Source organism: Dasypus novemcinctus, chromosome 16, assembly GCF_030445035.2.
Source record: "Dasypus novemcinctus isolate mDasNov1 chromosome 16, mDasNov1.1.hap2, whole genome shotgun sequence".
In the NCBI taxonomy this organism is placed as follows: domain Eukaryota; kingdom Metazoa; phylum Chordata; class Mammalia; order Cingulata; family Dasypodidae; genus Dasypus; species Dasypus novemcinctus.
Genome location: NC_080688.1, coordinates 78,095,993 through 78,107,144, shown reverse-complemented (window position 1 = coordinate 78,107,144; position 11,152 = coordinate 78,095,993). Strand labels below are relative to the sequence as shown.

Genomic DNA, 11,152 nt, shown 5'->3' with positions numbered 1-11,152 from the left:
ATCTAACCTTGTAGTTTCAGTTGGCAAGTTCTGATGACTATAGCATGGTGCTAATGAAATCTAAGGAGTGTTGGCCAAATGGCCTTTAGTCTAAAGCAGTATAATTCTGAATTGATATCAGAATTATGCATCCAATCATCTCACATATGTCCATTTGCTTGATGTGTGAAACCATTTGTCCAAAAGTCATAAACACAACCCTGATCCTAGAGTTGACACTTGAAGCTGTGCCTTTTGTGACAAAGGACAACTGAGAGTAAGTCTATCTCAAACATACTTATCACAATTTTTGGGAAAAAAATTCAGTTATGGCCATAGGAGATGTTTGATCAGATTAACTTTCTGGGTGTTTATGCGCCTATCTGGGTAGGAAACAATTTTTCTTTTAGAAGGAGAGTATTTTTATAAAATGCTTTAAAAGTTGATAGTATTATTGAAAGAAATACAGGAAAGATTCTACACAAACAAACATTGCATGTATGTGTGTATATATTGTACATATTCATTTTTCTCATGTTGAAAGGCCCTGCTATTTGGAACACTGCGTGTAATGTATCTCAGTTGCATCAGCATTGTGGAGAGCTGTGATCTCAGGGCTGCAAAGGATGCTTTACCTGCTGGCTAATGAGGGACCACTAGAGAATAACTTCCCAAGGAACCTCTGAGCATGCTGATATCCACCTGTTTAAAGGAAAATGGTTTCATCTTCCTTGAATCTGAATTTTTTTTGGACTTCAGGAGCACCAAATAATTTTTTTCAAGTCATTTGAGCATTCAAATATGGCATATTTTCAAGGGTTTTTGTGGTTAAACATTTATCAGGAAGAACTACTTACATGTTGGAACTTGAACGTGCTTGGAAACTTGAGTGCAATCCCTTATTTTATAAATGAGGAAACAAGGCCCAAGGATGAGTTGTTTAATATTGTAGAAGTAAATTGTAGCCACACAGGCATTACATTCCAGCTCTCCTGCTTGATGGGTGGACATTTTTCTCTTCATTATATTACAAGTCCTGTTCAAGAGAGAATTTCTGTCCTGCTTTGGGAAAGGTCTTTCCTGAGTTGTTGATCATTTGGCAGAGTTTCCTAAGCCCAAAATTAGAAATAGTTTTGTACATATTTATTAGGGGAAAAAAGCCTAAAAAAAAACACAACTTTTGAAAATAACTGTTACAAAGATAAGAAGAAAAACAACCCAGTTTTAAAAAAATGGTTAAAAGATTTAACAGGCATGCCACACACAAAAATATATATGAATGGCCAATAAGTGCATGAAAAATTGTTCATCGTCATTAAGCCACCTGAGAAACGCAAATAGAATCTACCATGAGACACTACTAAGCACCCACTAAAAGGGCTTGAGCTAAAAGGACTGACAACACCAAGTCTTGGTGAGTTAGTCCAACAGCAGGACTTCATACCCTGCTAATGGCAAGGTAAAATAGTACAGTCTCTTTGGAAAACTTCATCACAGTTTCTTATAAAGTAAAATACGCACTCAGGTAAAACACATTTACCAGTGAGAAATCCAAGCATATGTGCCCACAAAGGCTGGTACACAAATAAGCATAGCAGTTTTATTTGTAACACTCAAAACCTGGAAAGAATCCAAATGTTCCTCTGCAGGTGAGTGGATAAGCAAGTTGTGGTAAACCTATGCAAAGAAGGAATAGACTGAGCAATAAACAAGAACACACGGTTGGTATGTGGATAGGGCTTAAAATAGTATGCTAAGTGCAAGAAACCAAACCAAAAAGAAAACACACCACACCATTCCATTTACAGAAACTTCAAGAAAATGATAAAGCAGGTCAATGATTGCCTGGGCCTTAGGATGGAGAGAGGATGGATTACAAAGGGGACGTTTTAGGGGATAATAGAAATGTTTCGTATTTAGAGAGTGCCAATGGTTTTACGGGTGGATACACTCATCAAATTGCATTTTAAACAGGTGCAACTCATTGTACACAAAACTCAAAACATTGATTTTTAAAAAGCATTGGTTATTTCCTAAGCACAGATGATCTCTGAAAGCAGAAAAGATGGTTTGTTAGAATACATGGGGTTGTTTTATAGTTTTCCTCAATCCATTCTCTCCCACGAGAAGCCTAATGGTGCCACTGCCAGTTTGAGAATTCTACTGTAGTTGCACAGAAGTTACCTGCTCTTTGACTTCTCTAAGACTGTTAGGGAACTTACAGTAAGGAAAAAGATTTTGTTACATGATTTACATTTATGTTTTTTGCTTTTTTTTTTTTTACTGTACAAAGTTTGAAGTCAAGGTTGGGACCTTTATAAAGAAAACACAAAGCTACAAAGTTGTTCATCAGTTCTCACCAAATAGACTGGCACTATCTAGTACAATTAAAACATATCTTTTCTTTTTTTAGGAGGTACCAGGGGTTGAACCTGAGACCTCATACAAGGGAGGCAGATGCTCAGCCACTATACAATTAACTATTACCCTGTGCGTGTGTGTGGATTTGTAACATGTCATGCAGCAATGCCGTTTAGACGCCGTTTGGGTCAGATGGCCTTTCTGTCTTTGGATAGTAGTAAATTTCTCAAGCGGACCCATTCCTACTACCTTTGTAGCCCCCCCCCAGGTTCCCCACAGGGAACTGTTTGCATTTCCCCAACACACCAAAGGACGGGGTGCAGAAGAACTCATTTTCAGCAAGTTTCCTGATTCTGAGTTAGGAAGCCCGTGGACTGTGTCTCGAGAAACAAAGTCCTTGCGGGTATTAAATGGATGCTCCTCAGCTTTAGTCCTGCAGTTTAGGAATTTCACCAGGAATTGTGTCATGTTTTCATGAATCCTGTCTGGAACTCAGTGAGTTCCTTTCCAGTTGAAAAGTCAAGTCTTTATTTAAATAGTCAGGGGTTTTGTTTTTCTACTATTTATTTCATTTTAAAGTTCACCCCTTCTCTTCCTTCTTTTCCTTCTGGGCCGCCTCTATTTCACACAAAAGGTTTCCTGGACCTGCGTTTCTTAGTTTTGTCCTGTGATTTCTATCTCTCTGTGTTTTTATGTGTGGCAACATATTTCTTCCAGGCCTCTGAGTTTGTTCTTTTTTTTTTTCAATTTTTATTTCTCTCCCCTCACCGCCCCCCCCCCCAATTGTCTGCTCTCTGTCCATTCCCTGTGTGTTCTTCTGTGTCCGCTTGTGCTCTTGTCAGCAGCACTGGGAATTTGTGTCTCTTTTTATTGCATCATCTTGCTGCGTCAGCTCTCCATGTGTGCAGCGTCATTCCCGGGCAGGCTGCGCTTTTTTCATGATGGGCGGCTCTCCTTATGGGGTGCGCTCCTTGCGGCATTCCTTGTGTGCATCAGCACTGCGCATGGGCCAGCTCATCACACAGGTCAGGAGGCCCCGGGTTTGAACCCTGGACCTCCCATGTGGTAGGCGGACACTCTATCCGTTGGGCCAAATTCACTTCCTTGAGTTTGTTCTTGATTATGACCATTCATTTTCAGATTACCTATTAAATTAAAATTTTTAGTTTTTAAATGGAAATAACATTCATTGGCTCCCCAAGTTCTTTTTTGCATCTTAATTAGATCTGTTTGAGGACTCTTGTTCCTTTTCTGTTAAAGTTTTTATCTAACGCGTCTACCCATTCTTTTATGATTGGAACTGCCTGTTACAGCAGTTCACCTTTATTTTCCTCCTCGGGTTGCAAAACACTCTCATCCTCCTTTACCTGCTGAAGGCTTTCTGTACGTTCAGACATCAGGCCAGCTCATTAGCGTCTCGGGGCAGTGTGGCCCTCAGCCCCTCTCTGTCGCCCTGAAATTCTCTGGTTCGAAGCCCTATGGATTAAGGATATAATTAGATCATGGTTTTGGGGACTGGGCCAGCAAGGGAACAAAGCAGAAGGTTTAAGGTTCTGATTTCACTGGATTGTCATCTTCTGGGTATCAGACTCCATGGAGTATATATCTCTCTCTATGTGTGTATGTGTGTGTGTGTGTATGTACATATACATATGCGTGTGTGTGTGTATTTTTTTTCTCCCCTTGTTTTCCTTAGTCCTACTCTGGACCAGGAAATTACTCTACTTGGGAGGAGCCCTCTGCCCTAAAAATCCTCATGGAAGTATCCAAGAAATGGAGGCATGAATGGTGCTTAAACCTTTGTCAGAACTAGGCAGAGGCAGGTCTCCCTGCTCACTCCAGGTCCAAACTGGCCCTAGCCGTGTAGGCCCTATCTGGACTGGGGTTTTATGACCAAAGTAATCATGTGTGGATTGATTGTGTGCCAGCTCTGCACATGCTGCACTTCACATGCAGCTGGCAGGTGCATCTTCCCTTTAGGCTCTGCTAAGCAGCTCTAGCCAGTCCAAGAATGGATTGCTTGTCTTTTCCAAAGGAACTCTTCCTCTCCAAACATCTTCTAGAACAGAGGTTCTTAACCAGGGGTCCATGAACCCCCAAGTGGTCTGTGAAATGATTTTAGGGAATCTGCTTGAATTGAAAAAAATCAACTTATTATCTTTATTTTCTCTGACCTCTCTAACTGAAATGTAGCATTCCTTCACTTATGAATGTGTGCAATAAATAAATTAGTGTCGTATTCATTTTACCTGACCGGCAAAGGGATCCATGGAACAAAAATGTTAAGAAACCCTGTTCTAGGCTTTTACTAACAAATAATTCAAAGTTGCTCTTTGAGAATGGGAGTCCTCTCCTACCCAATTCCTGATTCCTCCTCAGGCTTTCACTAGGTTGGACAGCAGTAGAATGATTAAAAGGAAAAAAAAAAATTCTTGGAACTTGGAGACTGTGACTTTGTTCCCTTCTAAGAGGATAGAATGAGTCAACCTTCAGTCCAGGTAAGAGCCAGGTTTTACTTAAGCTTGTTACGCAACTGAATGCAGCTTTAGTGAGGCTCTTAATGAAGGGCTGTGCTTGCTAATTACTGCTCTGCATTTTGCACAAACCACAGTTCTGTTTCCAAAATCTGACCCATCTGATCTATGTGTAAACCTGGAGGCTGAATCAGCAAGTATGCAAGCAAAACAGCAGGGTCCTCTTTTGAGATAGATATTAAGTTTTTCGGCTAATAGTATGTAAGATTTTTTTCCTTTTTCATTAAAGGAGAGGTGTACATGTTCCCCAGTTCATCCCAGATTAGAGAGAGGACCCTCTGCCCACTGACATCCTGCTGAGGTGGCCCTTCTGCAGCCCCTTTTTCATGGCTCTGCAGCAGCTTGGTCTACTTGACTTACCTGAGCTCCTAGGCAAAGTTTGAGAGATGACTGATAACTAGCCCACTGTGGGAAGAGACTGGAACCACCAACTCACCAAGGAGATGAGAAGAGGAGATAACCCATTGTTGGTTAAACTCTTTCCTTTGTTTATAGGAAAATTTCAACACCTTTATGCAGCAGCTCTCATGTGAGCCTCACCCTAGCCCCAGGATATAAGTAACAAAAGTAATAGTCTCATTTCAAAGATGAGAAGACTGAGGTTTAGGAACTTTCCTAAGCCCATGCACCCTTTAGAAGCAGAAGTTGGGATAGAAGCCAAGTCTCTTAGTTCCTAGTTTCTACCTTGGAGATCTCGCAAATTGCCTAGATCTATGGGTGGATCTTTCCTAGTTTTTCTCTTTCCTCTGATGATGGAGGGTTGTTTATCACAGGAGCACAATATGGAATGCTATAAAATTCCTTTCCCTAAAGGTGCCAGAGCCTGTAGGAACCAAGCCCACGGGCCTGTCCTGCTCTGCGGTTAGCCCCTCTACATTCCTAGAGCTCCCTGAGGGCAACCAAGTGGCGGAAATGCTTGGATTCTCAAAATCCAGCCTGGGTCTATGTGAAAGTTGTTCCGCCTTCTGAAAACGCTCTCCAGGCTCTCCAGGCTCTCCGTGCTTTTTGTTCTGAAGACACCCCTATTCTCCATCTTAGCATCCCTGGCATCAGTCTCTCCTTTTTTTTGGGAGACTTGCCTAACTTTTTGAATTTTGTCCTTGGCTCAACTCTAGCAATGGGTTTTGTATAAATGGACAAGTGGGTGCAGAAACAGATTTCTCTCTTCCAACATTTCCAAAGTCAAATGGGACACTCCACAAAATGTCACCTGTGCTGCAGAATCATTCCAGTCCCTTCAGTGGAACCATGAGTATCAAGGAAAAAACTTGCTTCTCCACTGCCAGTATCAATCAGGTTGTAATTCTATGGCTATCAGGTAACCTAGACTTGTGTCTCTCCCTGAAAGGCAAAAGATCTGAGTTTAAACCCCTGAAGGGCAGAGATTATGTTTGAATCAGCTTTGAACCCACCTGGCTAAAGGTCACCCACCTTACCTAATCTGCCATGGGTGCTCAGTGTGCTGCGTGAGCTTCATCAGACAGAGAGTGGGGAAGAGGCTCTCACCCATGGGACTAACTCCTAGAGGAGTCACACTGAACCTAGAGTTATGAATCGAGCTTCATTGCCCTAAAAGATATGCAGACTTCCTAATCCCTAGTACCTCAGCATGTAACCTTATTTGGAAATAGGGTCATTACTGATGGAATTGGGCAAGTTAGAATGAGATCATACTGGAGTTGGATGGGCCCTTAGTCCAAGATGACTGATGTCCCTATAGAAAGGGGCACAGACACAGAGCTAGAAGATAGTCATGTGACCCCAGAGCCAAGGACCACCAAGGATGGCCACTGCTAGAAGCCAGGAGTGAGGCAGGGAGCAGATTCTTCTCTACAGACTCCAGAGGGAGCGTGGCTCTGCTGACACCTTGATTTCAGACTCTTCACCTACAGAACTGCTAGAGACTAGATTTCTGGTGTTTTAAGCCATCCAGTTTGTATTATGGCAGCACCAAGAAACTCAGAAAGTGGTTATGATCTTGAGCTCAGCTCATTTTCCCATTCTCAAAGCAGAAAGAAATTCCATGGATTTAGAGGTCTAGGAGAAGGGGAGGGAGTCAGGGGCAGAGTTGAGCCTGTAGCTGTTGACAATTTCAGGTAGCATGTGGGCCTTTTGGGCCACATGTGGGGATGACATTTCAGTCCTGTGAACTGTAAAGGCTGTGACTGTGAGCCGTGGCTGTCAGAAGTTGGGTTTTAATTAGCCAGCCTTGGATTGGCTTTTTTTCTATTCCGTCTACACCCAGACAAGCCTCAGGAGAGACCATCGTGATGAATGGCAATTCATGGCCTTAGACCAGGAGTCTAAGTTCTAGACTCATCTTCATTACTACCTTGGGCAAGTCGTTTGAACTTCTTGGCTCTCTACTTTGTTTCCTGTAAAAGGGAAATATTCGCTCAACTTCTGATGGTCTCCTCCTCTGTTATACCCTGAAGGATGAAATGTGCTCCCTTCTTACTCTGAGATGGACCTATAGCTTTGTATTTCCACCGACATAGATTCTCAAGTGGATTGCACTAAAATCACCAAGCTTATATGGCTGAAAAACGCTCTGAAAAAAAATCCTCCTATGCATTTCTCCCTTGACTTACATTTGGTCAAATGGCAGGGCTGAGGTATATTTGATCAAATGGCAGGGCTGAGATGGCATTTTTAAAAAACCTGTTCAGGGAAAATTCACTGAACTTTCCCCCTTTGCCCTGTGCTTATTTTTATGTCTCAGTGTGTTTCAATGTACAACCAAGTTGTTAACGTTTTCTGTTTAATAAACAGAACATCTCTAACCTCCGCTCCTGATGTTCTCAATCAGCTGGGCTATTAGCTAACGAGCTTGAACCACCACAGGACTCAAGGTCACTTTCACTGTTCTTTCATTTGCATCCTCCATATAATTCACTGTGTTAATGCTCTCTCTGAAAACACCCTGCTTTAAACATATCATTGCTTTCTCCCTTAGGCCCTGCGCAAATAACACAGCCCACGCCATCCAGAGCCATTCGCTGGATTAGCACAATGATTCATATTTGGTGTGCTGTGTTCCTGGGGCTCAAAGAGTGACATTCATTTATACCTTCAAAAATAATCCTCATGGCACCAACAAGTTCGTCACCAGGCCCTGCTGGCTGCTAAATGGCCTAGTTTGGCATCTAGACCTGAGAATGGCAGGAGCCTTGGGGAAGCCAGGGCTTTGTTCTGGCTCCAGAGGGCCTGGGTTGCACAAGGAACGTGCTGTTCCATTTTAGCAGAGAGCTGGTTGGGGCCCAGATTACCACTGGGGTTCTTGGGGCTCCCAGGGAGGACATTTGGCAAGGTTACCCCTGTGTAGTGAAAAAATACATCCAACAAAATAAACATCTGAAGGGCGATGCATAAGACTTCACATCTCCTGGAGCAGTCCCTCCTCCCCTTTCTGTAGCTGGTACTTTCTATGCCCCAACTTTACCCCCCCCCCCCCACACACACACAACCATGCTCAAGCTGAAGCAGTTGCCACTTTTTCCTCACGGTATGTTTTTCTTCTGAAGGGTCGCCCTGTTGGTTAAAAACTGAAGGATTTGAAGGTAACAGTTCTTTTCGAAAAACCTTCTTTCCCTTGATTTTCCAGGCTTGATTTTCCAGGATTCCAGCCTGGTCCAACAGGAGCAATTTGTAAAATCACTACTCTTACTTTCATTCTTCCCATTGAAGCAGGCACAGTATTTGCTATTTTTCTTAAAGAGAAAAATATGGTAGAAAATTTTTAGAAGGTCGACAGGAAGTAGGCAATTTGACCTATACTTTAGCGGGATCATGTAAATGGGCATGAAATGATTAAGCTATAAAAAAATATAAACAAAACAAAACTCGAGCTCAACAGGTGCTCTAGGATCGAGGGATGTGGGGAAAAGGGTGATACAGAGGTTGCAATGCAAGTAGTCAACATAGGCTAAAGGTCTTACTCAGCAGGAGAGAAACTTTAATGTGACCCAGAACCTAAAGTAACTCTTCCTAAACTTGGCATCCTTCCTATTGCCAATGAGTTTATGTTGAATTGCAAACAGCCAGGGAGGGTTTCAGGGACTTTGATCCTTGATACGCAATCTAAAGATTGAAAGATTATATTTTCTTTCTAATTAAATCTGCCTGTAACCTTGTATTGAGTGCATGCAAGGTGACTAGGCAAGACTCAACCTGCTGTGTGAAGTAGATTCCCAGGTGCTGAATGTGCATATAGGTAAGCAGAGACATTCCTAAATTTCCTAAAGCGCTAATGTTGATCAGTAGTCCTAAGAATAATTACAGTTTACCAAGTTAATGGGAGTATCTGCATTTGAAAGGATGATCTGTTGTCAAAACCCACATACTACATTGACACTATGAAAGCATAAAATTGTACTGTGATTAATTCCCTAGGGAACACCTGGGTTCTAAGCATTTATATGAGCTGTTTTCCCTTGGGGAGAATGTACCCAAACTCCCAAGAGTTCTTCCTGTTCTTCCTCATTGTCTTCCCATTGGTCTTAAGGCCATAGTTTGTTTAGGGACCTTGAAGGTTCAGCCACTTCAATTTTTTTTTTTTACATTTTTTAAAAATTGAAGTATATCATTCATACATGAACACACATAAACAATAAGAGTCACTTCATTTTGAAGCAATGGAGGCTGTAAAGAGTTAAGTCACCTCCCTCCCCCAAGGTCATACTGCTAATTACTAACTGAGAAACACTTCTGCTACTCTTATGTCCAGTGTAGTGCTCTACATACTGGATGAGTAGTACTTGTTGACTTTACATTGCTTTCCTTGTACTCTTTCTGCGGCCCGTATGTTGAAAAGTGAAGGTAAGGAAAAACTATTATTTTACATGAAATATTTCTTCCTATGTAGGGAGAGGGGGAGTGAACCTAGAGGAAATGGGCCCTCTCATAAGTGGGATGATTTGAGGGCCACTAAAAATCACCATTAATTCACAATTGCCCAAAGATAGAAACAACCCACATGCCCTTCAGCAGATAAATGGATAAACAAAAGCAGGTATATGCATACCATGGAATATTCAGCCATAAAAAGGAATGGAATTCTGATCCATGCTGCAAGATGGATGAACCTTGAAGACAGTATGCTAAGTGAAATAAGACAGACACAAAAGGTCAAAGAATGTATGATTCTACCTATATAAAATATCAAGAATAAGCAAACTCATAGAGACAGAAAGTAGATTAGGGGCTATGGCCTAGGGGAAGGGAAATGGAGAGTTATTGCTTAATAGGTATAGAGTTTCTGATTGGGGTGATGAAAAAGTTTCATTAAGTATATGTAATTGGGAAGTGGACTTGGCCCAGTGGTTAGGGCATCTGTCTACCACATGGGAGGTCCACAGTTCAAACCCCGGGCCTCCTTGACCCGTGTGGAGCTGGCCCACGTGCAGTGCTGATGCGTGCAAGGAGTGCCCTGCCATGCAGGGGTGTCCCTGCGTAGGGGAGCCCAATGAGCAAGGAGTGCACCCCGTAAGGAGAGCTGCCCAGCGCAAAAGAAAGTTCAGCCTGCCTAGGAATGGCGCCGCATACATGGAACACAGATTCCCGGGCCGCTGACAACAACAGAAGTGGATAAAGAAAGAACACGCAGCACATAGACACAGAGAACCTAGACAACTGGGGTGGTGGGGGGGGGAAGGGGAGAGGAATAAAATAAATAAATCTTTTTTTAAAAAAGTACATGTAATTAATACCATCAAATTGTACATTTACATATGATTCAAATGGCAAATGTTATGCTATATATATGTTACAACAATATGCTTTTTATTTTTATTTTTTTATTAAATTGTCCTTTTTTAAAGGTACATAGATCACAAAAAATGTTACATTAAAAAATATAAGAGGTTCCCGCATACCCCACACCCTGCACCCCCACTTCTCCCACATCAACAACCTCTTTCATCATTGTGGTACATTCATTGCATTTGGTGAATACATTTTGGAGCACCGCTGCACCACATGGATTGTAGTTTACATTGTGGTTTACACTCTCCCCCAGTATGTTCAGTGAATTATGGCAGGATATATAATGTCCAGTATCTGTCCCTGCAATATCATTTAGGACAACTCCAAGTCCTGAAAATGCCCCCACATCTCATCTCTTCTTCCCTCTCCCTGCCCTCAGCAACTACTGGGCCACTTTCTCCAGATCAACACTACAGTTTCTTCAATTACTAGTCACAATTGTTCTATAGTAGAATACCAGTAAATTCACTCTACTCCATATTTTTTCCTCCATCAAGAAAAAAGAAAAGAAAACT

The 11,152-nt window shown here is 42.0% G+C and overlaps 1 long non-coding RNA gene across 2 annotated transcripts; it reads right to left on the bottom strand.

Moving 5' to 3' along the window:
- Window positions 1–1,105: 1,105 nt before the first annotated feature.
- Window positions 1,106–10,644, bottom strand: LOC139436665 (uncharacterized). Of its 2 annotated transcripts, none has more exons than XR_011646010.1 (3): window positions 9,898–10,644; window positions 3,708–3,816; window positions 1,106–3,485 (listed from the first exon to the last, which is right to left on the bottom strand). It is a non-coding gene; the product is annotated as an uncharacterized lncRNA (long non-coding RNA). The 2 variants fall into 2 exon arrangements; XR_011646009.1 differs by lacking the exon at window positions 9,898–10,644 and adding an exon at window positions 8,379–9,005.
- Window positions 10,645–11,152: the final 508 nt, after the last annotated feature.